We start from the raw sequence: 27,422 nt of genomic DNA, 5'->3' as shown, positions 1-27,422 counted from the left end.
AGATTTCTGTGTGGCAAAGTTAATTTACACTGGCAGTGGATGCTGGTCCATTGTCAGTAAATCCTGTTTTCCTAACAAACCTGTTAGGAAGAAATGCAAAAGCAGGTGTAATTATTAATGTGATGAAACTCTCTGAATTAATTTACTCCTTAAAAGTAATACATTACACCCTATAAATGGATGTTAGTTTTTTAAAAAGCCATTAAAATCACAGTAACTATCAAGCAAATTAAAGGCTCTGGCAATGATACATTATTTCATTACAATTAAAAACTAATTGTATGCCTAAATAAATAATGTTGGAGTTTTACTCATGACAATGGGGAAAATAGGGTTGAACAGCTTACGTTAGAGAGAAGCTCTTGTCCTTTCACTAATGGAGAGGATTATAGTGCATGATAATTTCTTATAAACACCAGCATTTATGCTGCAGTATCAAACACAAACATCAAAATGATCAGTTGCTGCAAAGAAATGGGAGCAGCGGCGTTACTAAAACCACAGAGGCCAGCCATCTTGATCACCACAGGGAAATCCAGTTCTGCACAGTTGGTGTTTGGGGGCATATATGTGACACAATTAGTATAACAAAATAAGTTTCTCCTTGCTGAAGCATTTGCTGCAAATTGAGTCATTAATCTCATTTATAAAACAGGCACATGGCTAGCAAACTGTGATTGGCCGAGGCAATTTCTTCTCATTAGGGTGTGAATAGCTCAATCTTGTTCACTTTAAATGTGGGTCATTTTAACTAAACATAAACACTTCAGTCCCAAGACCTTGCAAGAACTGTTACTATATTTATATGTTCAATTTAAAGTTCCAGATGTTGTGGGCTAACACCTGCCCAGACTACACTACGGCCATGGCTGCAGGCATATTGCAGTCATCATCTTACAGATGAAGACTCAAAGACCAGAAGGATTCAGGACTAAGACTTCTGTGAGGGTGGTGAGGCACTGGAACAGGTTGCCCAAAGAAGTAGTAAATGTTTCATCCCTGGCAGTGCCCAAAGCCAGGCTGGACAGAGCCTTGGGTGACAGTCTAGAGTGAGGTGTCCTTGAAGGGGGGTTGGAACTAGATGATCTTAAGGTCCTTTCCAACCCAAACCATTCTATGATTCTAAAAGAGGATGCAGTACACTGAGGTTCCTAAATTCAAACAGCGATTCAGAAAATCCCTGTTGAGTAGCTGCCAAAATCTGAAGCAGCCTATGCTCACAAGATGTCTACCTACTCAACTGTTTACAGTGTTCGTACCTACCCAAAACTGCCTTGACTGAGCTACTTGCCATATGCCTCCTGCCTTGTCCTGGTCGTGTTTCAGAGAATAGATTTCTTTTTCCAGCAGAAGCTCTCTGTGGCTTTGGATAGAGACTCCTGTCACATATGCAACCTGGTAGGAGTTGTGCAGGGCCAGGGCCAGGGCCAGTCCACCCCTAGTAAAAGACTGCTGCTAGTCCTAATGGAATAGCCTGTGCTTTCTCACAGCAAACAAAACTCAGTCACTACCCGTGTGGACAACTTTCTGCCTCCAGCTTGGATAGGTAATCTAACCCAACTCTAAATTCACTGCTTTCCCCTCCTTCATTAGGAACTTTCTTATTTTGGTAGATCAAATATTGGGTGAATAGAGAGTGACCAAAGCTGTAACTTCAGGTCACAAAGGAGAGAGCAAAACCCCGATCGACTTTTAGCAAAACTCCCTCTTCCCTGGTATGGGCTTCTCAGGTGCTGATTTGGTACAATGCAGGCTTCTCACCTTGAGAATTCAACAAGCTCCAACATTTGACAGCTTCTTTAAGGCTCAATCCCCTTTTCTTCCAAATGGAATCTGCACCATTTAAATGAAACAATCAAGTACTAAGCAGTGGAGAGATCAAAGTCTGGCCTTCTTCAAGTTACCAAAGGCAACTCTTTTTTTGTTGTTTTTGTTTGGGTCGTCTTGTTTGTTTCTTAAGCCAACCACAAAATCCTATTAGCTGATACATGATCACCAGGCTCCAAAACCTCACATGACAACCAAAGTGCCAGGTTTGCAGCATGGCTTAAAAACCTCTAGCAAAGAAAGGCATGAGAATGTCCTTCAAAACACCAGAAGGAGCCATACAACTCAGCAGAAGTAAATCACCTACTTACCTGGCTAGAAAGGTAGAGGTTAGCCCAGACTGCTGTAAGCCTCTTGCCTACTTCCTAGGGACTCAGGGGTGAGGTCCCCCTCTATTCAAAGGCTACTTAAGAAGTGTGTTTAAGGCAAGAGGCATCATTAAGGCTAGGGGAGATGTTTCTAGTGGGTTAGTCATTGAGGAATTGCTGTTTAGATAGTGTAAGAGGATGGATTATAACTCCCCACCACCTGAAAGCTTTGCTGAAAGAGTATCTTCTGCACAACTGTGCTGAACTGTATTTATATGCATACAGATGCATAAAAAGCGATACCTAGAACTTATGGTGTCTTGTCCTAGATTGATTTGTTGATATTTATAAATGAAATTAAAGGTTTGGGGCTTTTTTTATCACATCAAATACTTGTGCACTGCTCAAATAGGGCTCTTCTCTGAAACATGGGCTCACAGCAGCTTTAAGTGAGGAAACCTGCTTCTCATATGAAACCACTGTGGGTAAGTTGCAAGACTGTTGGGGCAGAGATGGTCAGATGCAAAGTGCCTGCTGCATTGCACTATAATGGGGTTGTCTGTTTGCAAAGTGCCTGCTGCGTTGCACTATAATGGGGTCATCTGTTTCTGGGGAGCCCCTAGACCTTTCTTCATTTAGCTAGACATTGCAAACAATTAATCAAATAATTCGTGTTCTTTCCCAGAGTTTAAAAACATTAACATTTCAAACACTATGATTACAAATTTCATCAGTCACTGCACTTCCTTGATCCCACTGAAACTGAAAATGCTGCTACTTTTCTTGCTACTTCCACCCTAGGACAAAGGCAAAAAGGTGATGAATCTCAGGTAAAAGAATCAGAGGAAAGCAGAGTAAATAGAATATACAACAGCAGGCCACAACCTACTCTAGTGGAGGATGCCCCTGCCTGTGGCAGTTGGAACTAGATGAGTTCCATTCCAACCCAACCCATTCTGTGATTCTGTATCTCACTTTTGCAGACCAGTAAGCTTCAGAAGACTTGGCTAAAGTCTGAATCCAGGCCTTCTGAAAACAGTCCTATGATATTATAAGCAATTGTAGCATTTGAGAGTGGGATTATATTTCTTTACAATGGTCTTATTTCATGCAACTGAAAGCAGGGCTTTCTCATCTGTTCTTTCACCTTGCATTATTTAACCCTCTTATGGCAATCCTCTTGCAATCTTGAAAAAGAATAGGAGTAACAGCATTAATTCACTGTTGAATGTACTGACAGGAGTTAAGGTACAGCACTCACTGAAGGCCATGAATATTTATCATTGTAATCCACTGTGGCAAGTGTTTTCCACTTGCACTTTCCTTGTGTTTCTAGGCAAAATACAAATTTTTTTGTTGCTCAGAGTAAATACAAGAACTCTGAACTATTAACAATTCAAGCACTTGCTGTTGTTTGTGAAGTATTAGCTGACCTACTTCACTGCAGTTTTAATTAGGTATTATTCCCATGCTGTTCTCATCCCTGTGGGGATTATACAGTTGGCACTGATAGAAGTGTTTCTAGGGTAGGGTGATTCAGGAAAAGAGAGGCAGTTTAGAAACACACCATTCAAGGCAGAACAGCACGATACATTGTACCTGATCCATGCCAGCCTCCCTGCTCCTGTATCAGGAATTAACAGAGCAGGGCTGCAGGTGTCCAGAAAGGAGACAGAGCTTATGTACCCATCTGGGATCAATCCTGAATTCCCCCTGAGTACACCCTAACCCCAGACAAACCCTGCTGTACCAAAAGTACTGAAAGCCTCGGACTGTATCCAAGGATTTGTTACCTGCAGCTTAGGTGTACCACACTGACAACCTACAAGTCATTTTAACAGCTGTCAAAACTGTTTAATTTCCCAAAATAGATCTTTCTGCTTCATGCCTCAAGAACTGAAACCATTCCAAATAAACTATTTTTAAAGAAATCTGTTGAGGAATGGCAAGGCACAGATCTTAGATGACTTTCTTCTTTTACCCACCGAAAGAACCATGATAGCACAGTCACTGTGTTGCTTCACTATGGTGTATCAGTTGCATGCTGCTAACTGAAAAAAATGTATTTCCTAGGAATTCTTATAGATTTTTTTTTCTGTTTTGGCAAGATGACTCTGCATGCAAAAATTCACTGCTCTGTGTCCAAAAATAAGCAGCAATACATTGAGCAAGAATTTGATTCCATGACACATGAAACAGATACGGTTTTACGCACATCAAAGTGATTTCAGAAGCAATTAAGGATGAAATACAAATCAGGGGAGCCTGTACTCCCATTGATGCGTCCCAGGGGAGAACAAACCCCTTAACTGCCACTCTCCTCTTATTATGTGTGATGCCACTGTACAGGATGCAAAAAAATTGATAGCTATGGCTGCCTCAGCTGGCATTTGGAAACAAAAAGTTAAAAGCTTTCACAAGAGTGAGGTTTTGAACCTCAAACACATCAGGCATATTGTTGTCAGCTTGTTTTCATTTTCCTCTTGAAGAGGCAGTTTTGGGGATAGTTTTCCCTAAATTGTGTCTTTGGCCATGGTCCTCAATGATGCTCCCTAACCTACAGAACCATAGAATCAACAAGACTGGAAAAGCCCTTCAAGATCATCAAGTGCAACTGTTCCCCCAGCACTGCCAAGGCCACCACTAAACCATGTCACTGACGGCCTTGTCTACACGGTTTGTGAACGCTTCCAGGGACGGCGATTCCACCACTGCCCTGGCCAGCCTGCTCCAATGCCTGACTGCCCTCTGGGGGAAGAAATTGTTCCTAATATCCAGCATCTTGAGGCTGTTTCCTCATGTCCTATCCCTTGTTACTTGGGAGGAAAGACCAGCCCCCTCCCGACTCCATCCTCCTGTCAGGTAGCGATAAGGTCCCTCCTGGGCCTTCTCTTTGCCAGACTAAACCCCCCCAGGTCCCTCAGCCATTCCTCATCACACTTGTGCTCCAGGCCCTGCACCAGCTCCGGTGCCTTTCTGTGGCCCTGCTCCAGCACCTCAATGTCTCTTTTGTAGTGAAGGGCCCAGAACTGAACACAGGATTCAAGGTGTGGCCTCACCAGTGCCCAGCACAGGGGGATGATCACTGCCCAGGCCCTGCTGGTCACCTAGATCCATCACCTGGATGATCCTTTATCTACTTCACCATCATCTTCCTCGTTTTCTTGATCCTCAAGTACCAGGACCCCAAATCTGTTGTAGAGGGGTACTTGGGAAAGTGACATAAACTGGGAGTAATACCTGTTTCCAACCCACCCTGCCTCTTAGGTCCCCCCCATCTGACTGGTGGCAACTGGGTAGGGAACCTTAATTTCGCTGAGTGTGGCTCCACCAGTCAATCTCCTCCTCACGTTCCCTCACACTCCTCACCCGCTCCACCTCCTCCCTCAGCACCGCCACCGCGCAGAGCGAGCCATCAGCCTGGCCACCCCTACACAGCCACCCCCGCCATCCCGGGCAGGCTCTGGCACTCACCACAGCCAGACGCCCGCTCACGAGGGAGCTCCGTCCTGGCCGGCGCAGAGGGCTTTGTTTCCTGAGCTCCCTGCCAGAGGACGCCAGCCCCGAGCCCTTTCCCGTGGGCACGGGCCCAGCTCTCCTCTTGTTCCCGCCGCGCTTCCTGTGGGAACGGTCGCCCGAGCTGAGGCGCCACACGCCGCTCCCGCCCCGAGCTCAGGGTCGGTACGGCCCCGGGAAAGGCCCGGCCGGGACCTGGTGCTGGTCCTGGGGCACTCACCGCGCCAGAAACCCTTTTCTCCTCTGTTTGCGAGTTTTAAGACTGACTAAAATCACCCTAAATCTGCCTTTCCTGTGACAAATGAACGTTAAAGTGGCCACAGTCAAATCCAATTAAACCGATGGCACAGTCTGACCTCTCAGCTTTAAAATTAAGGTATTGTTTTAATTAAAAAAAATTGAGAAACCTTGCGTTTCTGGGTAAGAGATGAGTGGTTGAACCTCCACTGAAACATCCCATCCAAGCGGAAAGCTTCGTGTTTAGTGTTCTCCACTTGTTGCAAAAGGGGATACATCAAGAGCTGGTAGAGCCTCCTTTCTACTTCATCCACAAGACACTAAGCGACAGAGGATTATGGTCTGGTGAAACAACATATATTCTTAACTGAATCATAAATGAATTAGGTGTTATAAATGAGCAGATAAAAAATGCTGACTAAGTAGCTGGACAATTACACACAGTTCTGAGCGATACAAAGGAATTTATCCAACAACCCCCTTAGCGTGGCTTTGCAAACACATCACATGTATAAAAGGGAAAACTCTTCCTTGTGTCATCAACCAAGACTGCATACATGGCACCTTGAACACATACAGCCCCTTAGCAACACCACCTCATGCCCCTCTCACCGCCGAGTGCATCTTTCCCTCTCACTTCCCTATGGCATGCTTACTTAAAGCAAAGTTAGAGTACCTCTATTTCTGATTACTCGTGCAAAACAGGATCTGAACTCCTGACAAGAGAATTGTAGCATGAAGGTATGGTCTATCAGAAGATCAGTCCTTTTTAACAGAATCATAATGCGTCTTCAAACCAGCTGCACTTAAAAGGAATGCAAGAAGTGAAGTGAAACTGTAATGGCACAGAAAGCCAGGCAGCTTCCATGAGGTTCACTCATCACTCACCATTCAGCTGTGGGGCACCTCAGCCTGACCTTCCAGCAATCTGGGGAGGGGAAACCAGCAAAGAGGAGTTCCAGCTTGTCTTCTGTGCCACCTGGGTAGAGCAGGTACAGGGTCAAGTGTAAGGCAGCCACTCTGCTGGCAGATCAGATATTGATGTTACCGTTTGAGGGCAGTGTCATCTATAAGGAAACACAAAGAAATGTCATTTTAACCACAGGCATGGGAAACAGGGACAGAGGATTCCTAAGCTGCTGTATAAGCCAGGCAGCTACAGTAATGAGTTACCGTGCTCTGGGACACATCCTTAATACTCTTGCTCACTCATTAGGCTTTGATTTGTCACAGCAGGGTTATGACTGCTCTGCTTGTGCTGTAACACTTCACAGAAGGTTAGGTGACTTAATGAAGCAGTCTTTCTCCCATCATCTATAAACATCCAGTTAAACCACAACAGGCTTCATTAGGGTGACATAAAACAAGCAGGTTTTGAAGCCCTTGCAGGAGGATGTGGTCACACAACTTTGCAATGACTTTTATAGGATTTGCGACAGGAATCTCACCAAGGTACCCAAAAGACAGCACTGTAACATCCTGCTTCCCCTACGGCACTGCTCTGCTTCCCTACTGCCCCCCCAAACCCACCCCCCCCCCCCCCAAAAGAGGTTTTGGGGCAGCGTTATTTTCCTATGACCCAGGACACCTACAGGGCAATACCCGAAAGATGGGCTTCTTTGAAATCTGTGGAAAATCATTGCTCTTCTCGCAGCTTTTGCTGATGGTTTCTGGGCTAAGCCCAAATACACAGATCATAGAATCACAGAATCAGAGATTGGTTAGGGAAAGGACCTTAACATCATCCAGTTCTAATTCCCTGCCATAGGCAGGGACACCTCCCCCTAGATTAGGCTGCTCAAGGCCTGTCCAACCTGGCCTTGAACACTGCCAGGGATGGGGCAGCCACAACTTCCTTGGGCAAAGGAAGTGGAACAGAAGTGCTTCTAAAAGTTTTGGTAGGGCAGGAAGCTCTGCCTAGGCTATGGATTCACTTTAATGGCCTCAGATGTTGCCAACTCTGTCATTACTTCTTCCCATTCCTCTTAGCTTTTGCAGGACCATGGGACTGGCCACTGGAACTGCACAGGCAAGGCTAGGGGCAAAGGAAATATAGGAACTGGGGAACAATTTTAAATGGGCAAAATAAGGTGGTTATTTTGTATTTGTACAGGCTGTAGCTTGTACAAAGAGCTCCAAATTCTGTTCTCTGTATCTATATGCAGAAAGCTTTACAGTGAACCTCAGTTCTGCCTGAAGGCTGTGCATTTTTTTCATCATAAGCATACATATTCCAGTGAAAAATACTCATATTCACTAAAGCTGTTTGTGCAGTGTTCTTTTCCATTTTTTTAAGTACTAATTGGAGACACCAAGAAGTGGAATACTGACTTGAGAAAAGTGATTTCAGTATTGCCTTGTCAAATCACAAGAGACAGTTTAAGCCTAATTAATACAGGGTTTGAATGGGTGAGGTAGATCTCACAGAATTACAATTGGCACAGTTGTATTTTTTGTTGCAAAAGGTTCGTATGAATCTACTGCATACACAAATAGTCTAAGCTTCAAGTTGGGTAGCAGTCAAGCCACTGCTTTCTGAAGAAAGGATAAAATTTAACCTCTGTGACTCCTGATCACCCTGACTTCTTAAAGCTAATGACAACAGTGCATATCTTATTATCTACCCTGTAACATACCATGCCATAGCAGTCAGTCTTACATTGATGAAATGGAAATGATTAAGTATAACAAATCTGAGTCACTACGTAGGAGCAGAAAAAAGACTGTATATTTTCTGTTCTTCTTTCTTTTTCATACCTAAGACTTAAAAAAACCACCATATACAAATTTAATCACAGCCTGCTACTCCTGAGCTATAAAATATGAGCCATGCCTTGAACGAAATAGAGGAGAAAGAAAGTAGAGATTCTTAAAGAAATGCCACCCATTAAAGACACCAGAAAATCTATTGTAAATGTTTTTCCAGGTCCTCATCTACATTCAGGGCAATAACAGAACCCTTTGTGCTTACTCTTGTTTTTATGACTCATGAAAGCCATGTCATATTCTGTGCATGTAGTGGGTTATTCTTTTTGACTGAATGTGCAACACACCCTAATGCTAGGGCTGACTGCTCCTCCTACAAACATATTTATCTTTCCATTTCATTTTATTTGTATTTCTGGTAGTGGTGTTGCACATGCTGGAATTCTGACTCAGCTGAACATGGAACAGAAGCTAGTCGTGAAACATTTTGGACAGGCTTTGGAAAACACCATCCATGAAAACGTACCTTCAGGGAGTCAGCAGCAAGCTACTGAGGGTATAATATCCTTGTAAAGCTGGGCTAAGCACTGGGCAAAGTCCAAGCAGGGACACTATTACATGGTCAGAAAAAATATGCCTTTAATGAGCAAAAGACAAATATGTTTTGCTTTTGTGGAAATATGTTTAGTGAATCGTGCAAGTGGGCAGTTAATTTCATTTCTACAATTGTACTTCATTGCCTTGAATTGTAAATTTCTAGGTAACATTCAGAGAAAGAAGTCATTTATAAATTGCCTCATTTCTTTTTGTATTCTATATTAATACTTACATTAATTTTCAAGCTACAAATAACCAAAGGTGGCAGTGAAGAAACAGAACTTGGGTTGCTGCTCTAAGGGAGGGTAGCATATGCAGCTGCATATCTTCATATAGCCGAACTGTCATGTGAGAAGAGTTACTCATATGCTTTAATGTTTCACGAGAAAGGTCTTGGGGCATATTACATATTTTGCTCTATGGAACACAAAATTATTTTGTCTTTCATCCTATCCAAAGCACACTGAAATCACTGTATGCCTTGTTTTGACTTCACTGAGATTCGAGTCAAACTCACAACTGTAATTATGAAGAGTAAACAGTGATCATAATGATTTGTGATCATTTTGGTGACTTATAAACTGAAATGTTGGTCTACTTTGCTCACAGCCCATTTCCTTTTGCTCTATGTGGACTGGAATTGATTTATGCACACATCAAGTAGAAAATGAATTTGATCCTCCTTTTTTTCCAGTAAATTCATCCAGAGCAGACAGCTATTTCCTTACTAGAGGGCACCAGCATCTGCCATTAGCATTTGTGCCAGGTCAGGATACTAAACTGATCGCAGTGCCTTTTTTATGGCTGCCACTCACAGTTGCCTAGAACTTGAGGGCACATCTTCAGGAGAAAACCCATGATGCTACAGCATATGCTGCCTGGCTGTGCATAGAGCACTGGGTGAGAAGAGGGGTGGTCAAATTCACAGTCTTTCCAGCTGGTCAAGCTTAGGCATAGCAGTATCTTGAAGTGATGCTAACCACCACAGGTTTGAGTGTGCTGAGTGCCCTGCCAAGTTCGTTGTGGTTCTGGTTAACAATTTTGATTATATTTTCAAATACAGGCAGTTCTTAAAGTTCCCTTTTATCTTTTTTCTACTACCGTCTTTTTAGTGCTGCTCCTAACATGTGCCTCTAACTAACAGGGACAATTACAAATACACCAAAAGTTAATTAGCCCAACACAAGAACAGGTGTTTTTGCAAGTTTCCCAGGTCTTTGACTGACGCCTTGGCATGGACTCATCACAAATGCCTCACTGGTCTGTGAACACACATGTATATTGGAACCTGGGCAGGGGAGGAAGAAAATGGAGATGTCCCTCCAGTTGCTATGAGGAACAGTGACAAATAACCAAAACCCAAGTTTCACCCCTGTGTCGTTCTACAGATGAGATTTAGTTACGAATTAGGATTTTACAAGCACTCGCATCAGCACAAGACACAAACCACACAGCTACCAGTTTGGCTGTGGGAAACAAGGTGAACACCCCAGAGATGCATGTTTCCTTGCAACATTTCTTAAATAATTGTAAATGACTGCCATGTCTATAGAAATACAATTCTGTTCAGAACCACTTGAAACCAAAACTGAGGAGTGGAGGTACAGGAATGGAATCCTGCAGTGAAGAAGTGTTCTAAGTGTCTCTGTGTGCTGATATGGATCCACCTCTATTCTGCTTGTGCCTATTTTCTAATATGATATATCCACAGCCATTTAAATTCAGTGAATAGGTTTAAAAGCTGTAGCGTGTTTCTGGCTTTTCTGATACTGTTTTAATATGTTTGCATATATGTCCTTTCACTGTATCTATCTGTTGTGGTTTAAACAAAGTCAGCCATAAATCACGCAGTCGCTCCCTCACTCCCCCCCTTTTTGCCCTCCCCCTGCTCCCGGAGGGATGGGAAGGAGAATCAAAAGAATGCAACTCCCACGGGTTGAGATAAGAACAGTTTAGTAACTAAGGTATAACACAAATCACTACTGCTACCACCAATAATAATAATGATAAAGGAAATAACAAGGGAAGAGAATACAACACCTCACCACCTGCCGACTGATAACTTGCCCCCCCAGCCCAACCAAGCACCAACCGATATCGAGTCCAACCCTGCAGTCAACTAGCCCTTGCAGGTAACTCTCAGTTACATCCTGGGCATGACGTGCTATGGTATGGAATACCTCTTTGGCTAGCTTGCGTCAGATGTCCTGTCTCTGCTTCCTCACGGCTTTCCCTCCTCCCTGGCAGAGCATGAGGCTCACAAAGTCCTTGGCCAGACCAAACATCTGAGCAGTAACTAAAAACATTGGTGCTATCAGCACCCAGTTCCCAGGCCAAGAGTCAAAAACACAGCGTTGCATCAGCTACCAAGGAGGAGAAAAAATGACTGCTACTGCTGAACCCAGGACACTATCCAAAAAGACCAGACTTCTTGTTTATTTCTTTGTAAATTATATAGAGTTTGTTTCCAGAAAACTCCGTGATGGTATCTGGCTATTCCAGTGGATGAAACGCCAGATTCTGTTCTCGTTGTAGGCAAAAGAATGACTTCTGGTGCCAGAGAACTTCATCACAACATCATAGTTTTAAAAAACCTCAACAAAGAAACAAACTAGTAGAGAAAAAGATTATAGACTCATGGAACTTTTGGGGTTGGAAGGGACCTTGAAGCTCATCTAGTTCCAACCCCCTGCCACAGGCAGGGACATCTTCCACTATTCCAGGCTGCTCAAAGCCTTGTCCATCCTGGCCTTGAACACTCCCAGTGAATCCATGGTAAATTATTTTATTCTAGGATGCCCCTTCCAGCCTTATGAGAAGGTTTTATGGTTCCTGTCTCCTTAGGAGGAACGGGTTTACTTTCTTAGATGCAAGTAATAACACTCAAGATTACATTAGGAGTCCTACTGTAATCCCTTATGCTGGGATTTGCACTATTACACTGGTATAAACCCGAATCCTTATTTTGATCAGTGATGATGACAAGACTCCCTCCAAGCCCAGAAGTCTCGGGATTGGTTCTCCAATAAGGCTAATTATAAAAATAAAAGTAAACATACTCACTGGGAAGTACTTTTCTTTAAAGCTCATACATATCTCCCTGTTGTCCAGCTTGAAGATTTGAAGGACGTGAGTAAGCATTTCAAAGCAGTTTCTCCATCATTTTCCTACATGTTCAAAACCCTTCTAATCCCGCATCTTCATTTCCCGCAGTGCCAGCCTGCAGATGGTGTCATTCTCCAAGGCCACTACGTCATTCTGTTAGCTGAGCCAGAAGCATTTCCATGTTCAGTTTATTCAAAATTCTGTTGCAACTTTATCTCCCGAAGATGTATGTTCCTGGCTTTGGAAGACTGAATACCTAGGGGAGAACAAAAGAAAGCTGCACAATGTGATGGCAACGGATGGGGAATCGCTGAACTCCACGGATGTGACTTGTTCTACAGTGCTCACTCTGTTTGTTGGTGCTATGAAGGGCAGTAATCAACACTATTACCAATCCTTTCCCAGCCTCAATATCCCACATCTTAATTTTCCAGACAAATTATACAGACCAGAGAAGAGTTCCCTGTGCTGGTCTGTGAATCACAGTTGGAGAATCCCTACACAGAAAAGCCAAGCATGTTGTAGGAACAAGTGACAAAATAATCATTTCCCAGAATCAGTTTTAACACCTCCCCCCCATCCCCCCAACTACACTTTGTAACTTAACATAATCTACAAACCTTTTGATCACACTTTGAAAGTAAACTCTGGTCCTCCACTGTCCAAGGATTTATGTGAGTTTCAGGAAGACAATTAAGCATGTTGAAGTTCTTAGTTTGAATGTATTTACTGTTGTGGTTGAGACATATGAGTGGCCATTAGCTCACGCCAGTTGAGGAGATGGTAAGAAGGGTTGTGTTGATGAAGGTCATTTTAGTGGGAATTAATTAACCCTTTTATTCACAATTTGTACACCTTAAAGACCGGTCCTAAGCAAGTCTGAATTTGCAATAAGCATTCCCAGTGCCTTTGTTCCTAAAACATCATGGCAGTACCCCACTTACTGTTGTATGAAATCTGTGAAGGGTGCCAACCTCATTATTAGCCAAAATACCAAGCAAAGCTGAATTTCTCTCAAGCTCTTTTCAGAGATGAAAATTTAGGGATTGCTGATCCGCAGGTTAAATCCCATGGGTATAAATGTTGCAGTTCTAGGCAAGAAAATCGCAGAAGTCTCTTAGGACAAGGGATTTTTTTCTAGTCTCCAGTAAAAATTACCTGCATACTCAAAGCTGAACATCTGCCTGAGTGTTCTGTTGGATTGAAACCAAAATGCTTAGCACTTCACCAGGGAGGGCTTTGACAGTCTCAAGGCCAATGTTTTTTACAGCAGAGAGCCAAGGGATCAAAGGATTAAATAATACAGAAAGAAGGCTGAAAATACAAACTTACTGCTTTGTGTCCTCAAGGAGGTGACAATGTGCACCCTTATTACAAATTAGGAAAAACCCCACAAATCCTTGTAACTGTAGTAGCTGTGAAAGTCAGGCACTCTGGGCACAGGATTTATTATGCCTCTACATCATCACAGGCTGCATTCATTTACAAAAGCCCTTAACATCGAGAACAAAAGAAACCAAATTTCATTGAATGCTCCAAGCGTGCTGCCTGCCTCATGCTTTGAGTGCTACTTCACAAACTGAGCTGCCAGGAAATAATAATATAATTAGGCAGCAATGACCTTCAGGTCAGACACTTCCTGGCAGTTAACCCAGTCTTTAACCTGATGGTTCCACTGCTCCTGGGAAGTACCCGATCCTGAGGCTTTCATAGCCACGATAACTGCAGGAGTGCTTAAAACAAATAAATTACCATTTTTATGTGTTGAAAAGTTAAAAACTGAACTGCACATTGCCATGGAGACGGTGAGCTATTTAGAGCACAGAGATTTCCTAAGTAGTGAGAGTCCAGTTTAATATCCAACAGGCAAGAAGGTTTCAGTCTTTATCTTCTGTTAGGTTTATAATCATTATCCTTTGCATGTAGGATGCACAGAGAAAATGTTAATTGATTCCCTGAAGTTATCTGTGCATTCTGAAGAATGACTATTGTATTGGAACTGTGTATTCTGTTCTGGCCTGCTCCAGCTCCTACACCACACCCTTTCTCTGATATGTTAGCACATTACTAGGCCATCAGAAGGGGCAATATTAAGCATTGTTTAAGCATCAGTCAAAATAAATACTGCGATAAACTGCCTTGAGTTTGCAGGCTCTGTATAATACACAGAGTGCCCCAAATGACAGGTGACCAAACTTGGTTAATATTCTCTTTTTTTTTAATGTAATTTTAGGGAATAGAAATGTTCCCCAAGTTTGCTGATAAACACAAGTAGAGTTCTGCTATCTGGATGTCAGATAAATGCCTGGTGTTTGTAAACACAGTGTGTCCCAAAGCATTAATGCATTTTTAGCAAGAAAGTTCATTGATCCAGAAAGTCATTCTGACACTTTGCATTCCTTTTTGTTTTGTTTTAAATCTTTTTGTCATCTTGTCAAGGACTAGAAAACAACACATGAATGAGCTTTTATTGTAAATATTGATTCTAAAGCAACTGATTAGACAGAGACTCTGGGTATAACAAAGGGAGGAGAAGAAGATCGTGTGGATTTAGCTCCCAGTTATCACATACAAACAGTTTGGCCAGTGCTCCAGTCTTGTATTATTGGATATAACCCTCTGAGTGGCAGAACTGTTTTGTGGGGGGTTTTAAACTAACTTTTTAAAATAAACAATGACTTGTGAAGTGGTTTACAAATGATTCAGTGCAATGTGAAACAGAGAATGACTCAGGCATTGTCAGGATGCCTCAGAGTGACACAGGCTTTCCTGCGGGACACTAGCAAAACAAGGCTAAATAGAAAGCTATCAAGCAGTCCTGCTGAATATCTGAAAATGGGTCTGAAAGGTGAAAGCGATCTGGGATCTGAACATTCTGATTTATATACAGGTTGCAGAGGAAAGCATACATAAGGTCTTGTGCAGAAACATACTGTAAACAGTAATACAAGCTATAGCGATGGAAAAATAATCAGTATTTATAAAAAATGTACTAGATTAGACATGGGATGCTTGGATTTTACTTCTTGCTCTGACAGAATTCTTACAAGGCCTTCCAGAATCTTTTTCTGGAATGCCTAACCTTTCTCAGCCCCACAAGTGCCTGGTTTATTTAGAACTAGAGTCATCAATCAGTTATTGGCCTCTCATTATTTCTTCTTTTTTCTCCCCTCTAAGCGTAGACCACTAAGGTGCTGTATAACATACTAAAAGTCTTTTCCAACCTAGCTGAATCTCTGATTCTCTACAACAACTTTCAGGTCTCAGGTGAATTTTATTATATTAGTGGATGAGAAGTCACTACCTATTAGCTATTTATTGTTACTCCCTTGAAAATTTCTAATGCTGTAAGTAGTGCAATGCCCTGTATATTAATTTGCTCAGCTGTGCAATAAACTGTTCAAAATAGTTAACCAAAACTAATACGAAATCGTTATAAACAATGAGTCAGAAATTGCTCTCAAAATGCCTCTAATATCATCTGTATTTGAGAGTGTTGCGCTGAATTTAAGAGAACCTCAAGCCACGGCTGTCCTCCAATTGAGGGGAAAGATCTCTCTTCCGGAGGCACCAGCATTTGGTGTACACTGGTAGTGCACAGGTATCCCAGGTTGGAAATGCAACAAGACAAAGGTGGAGTCACTGCCTTCCCATAGGGGTAACTCATGTCATACTGAAGGATGTGACTCTGGACACTCGAAGTTATGCCTGTGCAGCAGGTGAATTATTTGCTGTGTACTTCACACCAAGACCCTGTAGCCACAGTTACTAAGGCACCAGCCTGAACTAATAAACTCTTCTCCTACAGACCAATATGTTGGCTTGGAGCACAAGCAGAATGAGCTTATGTCTGCCTAGAAAAGCTCTCTTAAATATATATAATACTAGTATGCAAATACAGGCTTAACCATAATTAGAAATCCCAATTCTCTTCATTTGCTAATAAAGGTGACCAGTCCAGCCTATGAAAATCGTCACATACCTGCAAAACAAGTGAGAAGCTCACCAGAGTGCAGTCTCAGAAGAAGATAGCTTGCCTGGGACTCTGCCAAGCTTTGCTTTATCAGCATTCAGGGCTCTTGTCATGTTTGTGGAGAGGAGACAAAACACCACTGAAACAGAAGAGAGAGAAAACGAGAACAGCGATAAGGACTTCCTTAATTACTCATATTCTGAACTTTCACTCTGGTAGTGCATTTTCAAACTCACCTTAGGGCAACTAATTGCCAACATTTGCAAATACCTCAGAAGAAGCAGGAGAGGTTCTGCATATCTTTCAGAAGGATGCTGTCATTTACCTGCCCTTTACATTATGATCATTTGCTTCCATTACATCAATAAGCAATTGCTCTCTCTCTTTCTCACACACAAGTGATCTCTGCCCTTGAAGAGCAGGAGATCATACATGACTATAAAGGAAAAAATACAGTTATCTTCTGGTATTTTAGTAGAGAAAAAGGAAATGACAAACACAGTAACTCTCCAGCAGAAATACTTGGTATTTTTTATTCTTGAACTCGAGAGAACTGCAAGTGTATGCTCTGGGAATGGCATCAGATTATCTAGGGTGGAATCCAGCAATAAGTAGGGATGGGGCAAACTAACATATCTTGTTTCATCAACCAAATATGAACAACATCCTCCCCCAGGCATCATGGTGGCATCATAGCGGCAGCAACACATTCACTGAGAAATAGGACAGAGTTGGCACCAGCAGAGACAACAGGACTGCTGTGTGCCAGCTGTAAACCATTCTCTGGTCCTACCTGCCCTCATATGTTTGACCCGTGCAGTGATGTTGATACTGCTTTGGGTTGAAGCTTTCTCTCCATCTGTCTGAGCAGAAGATGAGAGATCTGAAACAGTGTCTAAGGAAAGCCATTCTATTTATAACAAATGGCATGCTTTTCAATCTTGCATTTTTCTGGACTCCTATGTACCTTTCTAGACAGATTATAGATTCCATTAAAAATCCCACTTCAATTTACTTGAAGTTTGCTCTTGCAATTTGCCCGAAGATAAAGAGTTTCACTATCTCACTATCAAACGTTTACAGTACAAAGAGTATCAGTGACTAAAACCTGGACCTTATTTTGGGATCATAACTGTACATGAACCAGTAAGATTGTTGCTAAAGCCTATTGTTCACTGCAGAACAAAAACAAGACAAACATTAATGATCTATTTTTCCCTGACTGAGGCTTTGAAAAATCAGCAACTGTAAAGCCAAATGTTGTTTTCATTCACTGAAGGCATGGTTCAGCAAAGTACCAATTCTGAGCCTAATTTTAAATGTCTAAGTAGACTGATCTTAATAGGAGTACTCAGGTATATAAACTAGACAAAGAAAAGAGTATCTTGCAGAACCAGGGTATAAATAGCTCTCAAGAATGTAAATTTTACTATCTTTTTTAATGCAACACTCCCAGGTTCTACCAGTGTGAAAGATCTGTCCCACCAGAGCCAACATCTGGCTCCTGGGTAAGTGTCCAGGGTAAGATATAGGAGAGAAACTGCACAAAATCTTCATTAGGAGGCTGAGAATGTTGATTTTCTTTCCCCTTTTAGTTTGCCTTTTGCAAGCATCTTCCTTTTCTTCTCCCCCAAAGGAAGGTATAGTCAGTGATTACAGGTTTGTGCAGGACCTTCCTCACCATCATTCCACCATTTCCTTCTTTATTTTGTGTTGTGACCATTACTGCAAGACCTTTGCCACTGTTACTAGACAGCAGGATGTCACCTTGCAAGTAGTTGCCTAGGGACACTTGAAGTGGCACTAGCTGCATCTCTCAGTGTACTGGGGGACACAGTAACCCCAGAAACAGCATGAAATTTAGCCTCCACATACACTAAGAATTTCTGGAGTCATAAATCTCCATATCTTAGCCACAAAAATAAGAACAAATCGGATTCTTGGTGTGCACAAGGTCTGTCAATGGAGAAAATTGATTTTCAATGTGTTCCAGCAAAAGAAAGTCTGGGTTGAAAAATGCTTTTCAAGCTTTAGCTCTTAACAGATTAAAAGAGGGAGAGAAGATCTTACGAAGTTGTACCTAGGTTTGTATTCATTTATGCCTCATCCCTTCTGTCACCTCATATGGTGCTATGAAGCACAAACTGATTTCTAAAAGAGAGAGGATCTGGCTGCTAGTAACATATGAACCATTTTGGACTTATCACAGAACACCCCCCACACCCCCCCGAAATGCCAGAATTCAAATGGACCACAGCTTCTGTCCTTTTTTCTTTTTCTTGTTTTCTTTCTTTAAAAGCCACACTAAATTGCACGAAAAAAAACATGTTTGCATTCTCACGTTTTCTGCATTTGAAAACTAGGTGTGATAAAAAAACCTCACTTTCCAAAGGTTTTGGTTGGTAACTTCTCAATTCTCAGTAAAATCAGTGGGTAGGAGATGTTACCACTCTTTCAGGATTTATATCTCAATTCAACTCTGACATGTTGCTGCAGCAGCACGTGACTAGTTGAGACAGAAAATACATGACACAGAAACATCAAGTTCATATTCTACAAACTGTAGTTTCCCTTACTGAGGTCTTAAAGCTCTTTAGTTCTTTTCCTTTCCAATGCTGTGCCCACTGTTTCTAATAGCTTGGTAGACCACAGAAGGAAAATTCTCACTCCAGAGAACACATTAAATGAAAGTTGAAGCCTCTTAGTGCCTGTCCTTAGGCCAAGTAAGTGATATTTAGTGTCACTTAATCTTCAGCAGTGATGTACCCTATGACTAAAATGAATCATTCAGATATGTAAAATACTGTTGACAGTGATAAACTCAACCTCCAAAGGATCAAGAAGCACACTCTTGTTCTTTTTAGATTTTCAGGTTATGCCCTACAAAGTGCAAATAAAATGTAAGTCTAGAGAGTATGCTGGGTCTGTAAAACCCAGCCCCAGCAATCCTACTCACTGAGGCTGGATCCACTGACTGCACTCTGTGGCTTTCCTCATCCTGCTCCTAGACCTAATTCACTCACTAATTCACATCCCCTCAAGAAGAAAAAACTTGGCAGCCTCAAAGGTTACAGAGCATTTTAGAAAGTCTTTGCTTACTAACACATGACTTCTATTAGTCTGGGGGCAAAATTAGATGATTTGATCGCTAATGTTCAGGCATTAGATGTCAATACTTCCAGAAGCCCAATAGAAATACCTCACCACTTTGCTTGACCTCTTCAGCTTTCTCCAATGTTTTCCGGTGTGATATCACAGCCAATAAATTTTTCTCTCGGTGCTTGGTAAGGCTCCAGATGGTTTTTAAGTCACTTGTTCAGGCAAAAGAAGAATGGTACATTTGGGATGAAATTATCCTGGAGGGCATTGTTGCAATTAGAGAGATGAATGGCCTTCAGCTTTAATTAGAACACTAGGTACACGTTTCATATCCTTAATTCAGAGGAATCCAGCTCAGTCTGCTAGGGAATGTAGGACTACTAAGTGAATATCTGTAGAACTACAAACATCACTTTATTAAGAAGGGGCCATTTCAACTCCATCCTATATTTACTTATAAACAAAATACAACTTAGGAAAAAGCATCCTGACTACTCCTGGCTCATTCCTTTTAGCATGTTAAAGCTGCTTGTAAATTCGCAATGGAATAGTGTGCTAGAGAAGGTTGGATGGGCATGAAAAGTGAGATTAGTGCATTCATAGTACAGTTATAATTATGCCCATGCCAGATAACATGCAATTACATATCTCAGATCTCATTCTAACAGTGAAATTGGTTTTGTGCTACTTGAACAGAACAGAAATCTGTTCTTTAAACCATACTGCTTTCTTGTGCTTTTCAAGCTTCATGAGACAACCTTTTATGCTACATACATATGCAACTTCACAAACACAAAAATACTAAGAGAACATTATTAAGGTCATAAAGACAAACGTTCTTAGGGTTAGGAAAGAATTAAGATTGCTAGTGCTGTCTCAGCTCAGATTCTCTTTTCTGTGTGACTTATGAAATAGCCTTTGATGATACAAGCATATTTCTTTTTCCACAGCATTTTTCCTACCTCCTTTTGTGCATTGAATGGACTATGCTCACTTAATGAGCAGCAATCCAGTATTTTGCTTTCTGCTTGTTGTTCAACATATTGCCCCAGGCCTTATTTACTGCACATTTACAAATGGGATTCTGAAGACAGATTTATTAATTTCCTCTTGGGTGTTTCTGTGGTGCTCATCATTAGTGTGAGTGCTTCACAAACATGATACCATTTATCTTCCCAACACTTTTCTGAGGTTAGGGGACAGAAACATTCCCAGGCTACAAAAGGGAAACAGATACAAGGAAATTAGATTAAGGGGAAAACACACTAATTCTGGATGCCTTGTTTATGACAAACAAAAATTAGCAACTAATAAGTGACAGGATTTTCTATTAGAGCCCACATATTTTCTCTTGTTCATCACATCATTTCTCAAATTGGTTTGGTTTCTACTCTGCCAGCTCTTCACCTTGTCTGTGTTTCCTTTCCCTCAGCTTCATCCTCCCTTCTCGTGCTGGTTCCCGGTCTGAAATGCTCTTACTAGTTCCCCAGCATCACCTCTGTATTCCTCTTTCAGATGTTTCTACCAATGGAACTAGATGATCTTAAGGTCCTTTCCAACCCTAATGATTCTATGATTCTAATACCACCCTTTGTATTTTAGGCGTTTTTCATAATTCTCTCTGTCTCTTGCTCCATTAATTTAATTTCCATTTTTCTAGTCCAACCAGTCTTGCAATCTCTTCTATTTCTTCACACAAACTTTCTCTCTCTCCCCAACTATGTTATTCTTGTTCATCTTGCCCAGCAGTCTCCATCTCCTTTCCTCACTGCTTTCAAACTTTTTTTCCTCCTTTCCCTCTGCCACCTCTACACTTTAAGCTTTTGCCCTTTCACTTCATTTCACATTGTCACTAGTGTACGCCTGCTTCCTCAGCAAATTCCAGCTCTCATTCCTGTGAAGGGGTCATATTTCTGGTATTGGTGCCCAGCAGGGGCTTTCCTTCTTGGACAGGGGAAATAAAATCCTTTCTTTTGTTGGTAGCACACAGGCCTGACATTATATGTAATTACCAGGCAGGCTGTTTCAGTCCTGCATTAAACCATGACCCATCCAAGCAGAAGCTTTGAAAGACTTAGCTGTCAAACTTACAAACTTTGTTGAACTCCAGCAAACCAGCTACTTTCAAAGACTTCTAGTCTGACTGACAGTGGAAATGTGGAGTTTTTTGTGGGGTTTTGTTCTTTTTTTTTTTTTTTCCTTTAATAGATATAACAACAGGAGCATCCCTAACAGAAACTCCCTTCTCTGTTCATATTTGGAAGCCTCACTCTGAAAGTGGAAATACTAGAGCCTTCTAATGACACAAATCTTTTTTGAGACAAGGAAACCTCGTTTTGTCATGTTTCAGTTGTAAACCAACTGAACATTCTTGCTGAAATTACTATATATAGATACATAATTTGTATGGGCCTGTTACAGAAAACCCTGCCCTCAAAGTTCATGTTTTGGAGAGCTACAACACCCTGTTTCAGTTTCTTGTAACAGGAAGCGTTTGGCAACTTTAATTATAGAAACTGTCATCAGCCCTACCTGAATGCACACATGTAAACTACTTGTGTGTGTGTGTCTGTCTCCATGAAGGAGTGAGGAGAGAATCTAATAATCCAGATAAGTGCACTCACTGAAACATGAACATATACAAGTGCCTTTAAGTTTTCATTTGCTTAAATAAAAACACCCAGGGGAATTCTGTAAGGGAAAATACATAAAGCAGAAAAAAATAGTTTTCCGGGCAATTTATCACATCCTGTCTCAAACCATACAGTCCTCTCGGCTCTTGGAGAAAAAAGAGCTAGCTCTTGTTAGTGGTGGACAAAGAGCACCACAGTAGAGCTGAGTTTCTGCACTATCTGCATTGGCAGGTGCTGGTACTCCTGTGGCAATTATAATATGCATCTTAAAATCTGTCTGCACCCTCTGTGGCCACTGCAACCATGCCCCCTAACCCCCTGCCCCACCTATTAACAGCAATAGGATCACAATGTTTAACAGTAAGTAGCTTTGTATTAGTATTGTGAAAAACCCAGATGGTTGTGTTCACACACACACAGCAAGCTGCAGGACACTGTCACTAACACCCAGGACAATGCAGCACAGAGCCTGTAGCCAAGTGGTTGGTTTATTTTTTAATTTGTTTGGGGTTTTTTTTTGGTTTGGGTTTTTTACACGTCTGAGATCAAACCCACTATCTGTCAGTGTCAGACTCCCTCAGGACCTTCGGGCTTCTGATGTTTTTTTCTGTTATTTCTCTATACAGCAGGATACTTACTTGGATAACAGCTGTATTCACCAGGCATTTCTTCCATCCACCCCCTGCATCCCAAGCGGTTCTAGAGCCTGGAGCTGTTACTGCTTGGTGACCCTGGAGAAATTTAAGGAAGTATAAGGGAAAAAAGCCACAAACAAACAAAATACCAGTACCCCAATGACTGCAAAGGTCTCTCTCTAACAGAAATGGGATACCTCGATGCTAATAATCTTGAAACCCCTCAGAACTTCAACCAGGTTAAAAAGACTTCAAATGCAAGTATCAATTTATTAAAGTCCAAAGCATATAAACACAATTGCAAAGCATGTGTCTTACCTTGTCTGCAGAAAAGTCTCTCACACTTTCAGCTTTTCAAGTTATTACTTGCAGACTCCTAGCCAAGGCTCCTGTTTTCTACCAGTGCTTTACCTCTGACTTACATTCATACATTCACTTGCATTTGAAGTGTGGGGAAATAGGCTGAGGTTTGCACTTCTACAGGGGAGGTTCCCTGAGGATTCATTGAGTTTCTGAGTTTCATTCTCATTCCCCTATCCTTCTTCATAGAATTATTTGACATTTCTTATTAGACTATTAATTACTCTCACCTCTTTGGAAACATCCATATCTCTGACAGGTAGGGTACAGCCCTCTTGTGCTTGACTAAGCCAACTGTTAACTCCCTGAGTAGTAAAACATTCTTTCTGTATAGAGAGGCACTATGTATCTCTTAACAGAGAGTACTTCAATGCATTAAAAATGCATACAACATACCAAGAGGTCATCATGGTTTATACAAAAATTTATTCAGATATAGATGGATAAAATACATGTGGCATCATACTGACAATGTGACTGAAATTGGATTAAAAAACATCAGCCACAGTGGAGTTGACGGGATCCTAATGAGCTCGGAGACAAGTTTCCCCACGGCTGCCTGATGCCATGCAGAAGGTCAAGGAGGAGGTGGAAATGCTATGTAGAGAAGCAGCAAGCCAGGACCTGAATAAATCTGCCAGAGCAAGCTTTTCTCTCCCCTAGGTGCTGGTCCAAACTGGGCCAGGAGGGTTGAGGCCCTGACTGGTGTCAGTATGGCACATGTAAGTGTCTTTGAGCAGAAATCATAGAATCCCAGACTGGTTTGGGTTGGAAAGGACCTTAAAGCTCATCCAGTTCCAACCCCCTGCCACAGGCAGGGACACCTTCCACTAGAGCAGGTTGCTCCAAGCCCCGTCCAACCTGGCCTTGAACACTGCCAGGGATGGGGCAGCCACAGCTTCTCTGGGCACCCTGTGCCAGCGCCTCAGCACCCTCACAGGGAAGAATTTTTTCCTAGCATCTAATGTAAATCTCCCTTCTGTCAGTTTAAAACCATTCCTCCTTTTCCTGTCGCTAGCTTTTCTGTAGCAAACAAACTTCTAAAGTTTGAAGTGAGGATGTCCCACATCCTACAACTCTGATAACTGAAAGGTTAGCAAAAAGTGATTATATAACCTGGGGCAGTGCCTCACCACCCTCAAAAGGAAGAATTCCTTCCTAATGTCTAATCTAAATCTCACCTCTGTCAGTTTAAAGACTTTTCTTCCCCAAGCTGAACCAGCCCAGCTCTCTCAGCCTGTCTCCAGGGCAGAGCTGCTCCAGCCCTCAGAGCATCTCCATGGCCTCCTCTGGACTCGCTCCAACAACTCCATGTCCCTCTTGTGTTGTTACCCCCAGAGCTGGGCATAGGACTGCAGAGGAGGGTGTCTCATCAAAGCGGAACAGAGGGGGAGAATCCTCTCCCTCAACCTGCTAGTCACACTGGTCATGATACAAACCAGAGTATGGTATATTGCACACTGCAATTTTTATCTTAGCATAAAAATTGTTATTCACTCTCCAGGCCCATCCCACTTGGTAAATACATTTTGGATTATATGTCACTAAGTGATATGGTTATGTCCTTATCCTGAATTCCATCATGACAATATGCCAATCCTCATGAGCCCTTCTGAATAGAACATGGCTTCTTTCTAGGTAACTCTTTTCCAAGAAAGTGTTTTCCAAAAACCAAGCATAACCACTGATTAACAATATACTTAGGCTAAATTACATTCCTTCAACCTCAGACTCGAACAAGGTACATCAGAGTGCCCACTAATGGACTTCTGAGTGCGCTACCCTGAAGGCTGAAAATGACATAGCATAACACACTTGGCTTACAAAGCACTGCTGTAGGAGTCAGATGTCAAGGATTTATTGCTTTTGACTTTATACCCCTCAGACAGTTTAGCACAAGGTCTACAAATCCCAAATACGGTTGTGTGAAAGGGAGAGTGTTGCAAGTGCTGGTGGTACAAGTACTCAGGCAGCTGGAGGAGATTACCCAAATGTGTTCCAAGGACCATGAAGCTGTACTTCACTTTGTCCTGACCTTTTCCTGCGGATAGAGGACAAGACACAGGTGTTCCACCCACGGAATAGATATTGGATATTGATCTGACTCCTCTCTGCATGGAAAAAAGTTAGAAGTGGTCCTTTCCATTGTCCCCCACCAGAACTGTTGTCAATCAATGGGAAGAAAGGTACAACCGCTGTATCTTACCCATATGCACAGTGGAGGGAACTTCACTAAGTGATGTACTTATTAGCAGGGATGAGGCCCTTGATCAAGTCCAGCAATGCCTTTGAGGGCCATACAGTACACTTGTTCCTGTGTCCACAAGCTGGTCAGAAGCAAATAACTGAAAATACTTTTTCTCCCGCCTACTTCCTCAGCACAAGCAGCTAGCTGTAGTATTTTATTGATCATATTGTTGTTTCTATGGAAGCAGATGTGGAACTAATTAAGATCAAGGGTTTAGAGCTGATAAAAATTGGTATTTTCAATGCAGTTCATCTATCATACGCATTCAAATTAGTTTTCCCAACAAAATACCTACTGTAGAGAAATGGTGACGGCTGAATCATTTTAACAGAAGTAAATTAAACTCATTAAGAAGAGCTTAAAGCTGATGCATTTGTATTCTGTTTATCCTGCTGAAAAGGCTTTCCCTTTGATGAATAAATAAAAACAATTCTTAAATTTTGCAGATTTTTGACTTAATCACCAAAAGATCTTTGTGATCCAGAGCAATTCTTACAATCTGCTCGGCACTGTTCATTTTTATTAATTCATTCACCCAAGGAACGTGTTTTGCACAGCTGCTAGACCATTTGTCTAGGTGAAAGGAACCACGTCTTTGCCTCAGACCTCATTATTCCTGTTAATTCATTCTGCTGCATGTAACAGTGAGCTGACTGCCCTCAGATGCTCCCTGTGAAGTGGTATGCATGTGCCCGATCTCCAGGTAACTGCAGCTCTTAGCTGAAGCTGAATGTGTCCTCCTCACTTTCTACAAAGCAGTACCATGAAGAGACTGCTCCCAAGTGCTGCTTATGGTAACAGGATGTGTGTGTTTTGGTGAAGCTGTCCAAAACCCACAATTAAAATGCTGTTGTTTCTGAATTTCCCTGGTGACACCACATCCCAAAGCTAGTGTGTTTGCTCACTTGTACCTTGTACGTAACCTATATGAATGGATTCTTAGTGCCTCATGTTTGGAAAGATGAGCCTTCTTTTTAGCTACATCAAAAAGCAGAGGGGAAAAAGGACTCCCTGACCTGTTCACTGTATGCTAGCTACATCTTAATCATCTTGCAGCTCACAAAATATGCCATGTTTTCTGAGATGAAACAGGAAAAGGAAAGAGAAATTCATGGAGAATGCAGTACATTACCCTTGACTTGTGTTTGCACATTTCAGCTTCGCAGGGAAGATCCTTTCCAAATGAGCTTGCAATCAATAAAATGAATTAAATTACTGTGATATTCCTGGCCCTTCAAAATGGTATCAAGGCCACAGACAGAGACTGCTGTGTATCAGCTACAGTAGGAGATGTAAGCTAGACCTCAATTCAGTGTTTCATTGCATTTCCCCAGAAGAGCTTTAGGAATGTGTCAGCCTCAGCTGAATATCCCAAAAACGGATGGAGCAGCACATGTGTTACTGGGAGGGGATGCTTTGTCTCAGAGCTGGTTTACCCAGTCCCTCTTTCCTCACCTCAGTGCCACCTCTTGGTTCCACCTGTGCATCTTGTTTATCTGGCTACCCTGTGAACCAGGAGGATGAACTGACATGATCAAAAATACAGGCAGCCACTTCAAGCTGGCTTGGACATAAACAAAAAGGTTCAGCTTAAGAAGGAAGCACAGGAAAGTGTAACACAGGAAGGGTGGGGAGGAAAGAAAGTGCTAATCCAGCTTGGCTGTCAGTCTGTATTTCTAACCACCGCCTATCTGTTTATATTGCAGCCATCGCTGTAACATGCCAGTCCTGCAATTTGTTGCATCCTACTAACAGGTTAAGTACGACAAAACAGTCACTCCTTACTTCCACAGAAATGCATTCACCTCTGGGTTTTTTACCAGAAAGGTTCTACCAGATGCTGACATGCTACACAACTGCTCATAACAATTCCAACACACACACGTGCAGTGTAAGCTGTAACTTACCCAGAAGAAAACACCAGAGGGAATGCAGGCAGCCAGAATGTAATTACCTAAGCTGGAATTTAGCCAGGACAATGTGGTTAAAATCCCTATTTGTTTGGATTAATTTAATTGCTAAATACATTGTTCCACTAGTTGCTGTAGAAATAACCTTTTTGTATTAGCCAGCAGGTTAAATAGCACTTTTACTGCAGTACTTACCGGCTTCTGTTCCTGCCAGTTAGTCACTTCTGCTTTTTATTTGACTTCCAGGTCTCTGCATTATCCCTGTCAG

The 27,422-nt window shown here is 42.0% G+C and overlaps 1 long non-coding RNA gene across 3 annotated transcripts; it reads right to left on the bottom strand.

The window, feature by feature from the left end:
* LOC130611581 (uncharacterized) lies at nucleotides 1-27,422 on the bottom strand. 3 transcript variants are annotated; one of them, XR_008975262.1, is made up of 7 exons: nucleotides 27,350-27,422; nucleotides 26,377-26,431; nucleotides 16,540-16,705; nucleotides 16,279-16,408; nucleotides 12,255-12,552; nucleotides 6,777-6,955; nucleotides 1-80 (listed from the first exon to the last, which is right to left on the bottom strand). It is a non-coding gene; the product is annotated as an uncharacterized LOC130611581 (long non-coding RNA). The 3 variants fall into 3 exon arrangements; XR_008975263.1 differs by lacking the exon at nucleotides 16,540-16,705 and having other exon boundaries at nucleotides 27,350-27,419; XR_008975264.1 differs by lacking the exons at nucleotides 16,540-16,705; nucleotides 26,377-26,431.

This window comes from Pezoporus wallicus, unplaced genomic scaffold (genome assembly GCF_028554395.1).
Source record: "Pezoporus wallicus isolate ANWC-B61680 ecotype Strahan unplaced genomic scaffold, APGP_CSIRO_Pwel_v1 contig_3267, whole genome shotgun sequence".
Lineage (NCBI taxonomy): Eukaryota > Metazoa > Chordata > Aves > Psittaciformes > Psittacidae > Pezoporus > Pezoporus wallicus.
The sequence above is the reverse complement of the archived record's forward strand: the minus strand, read 5'-3'. Positions and strand labels throughout refer to the sequence as shown.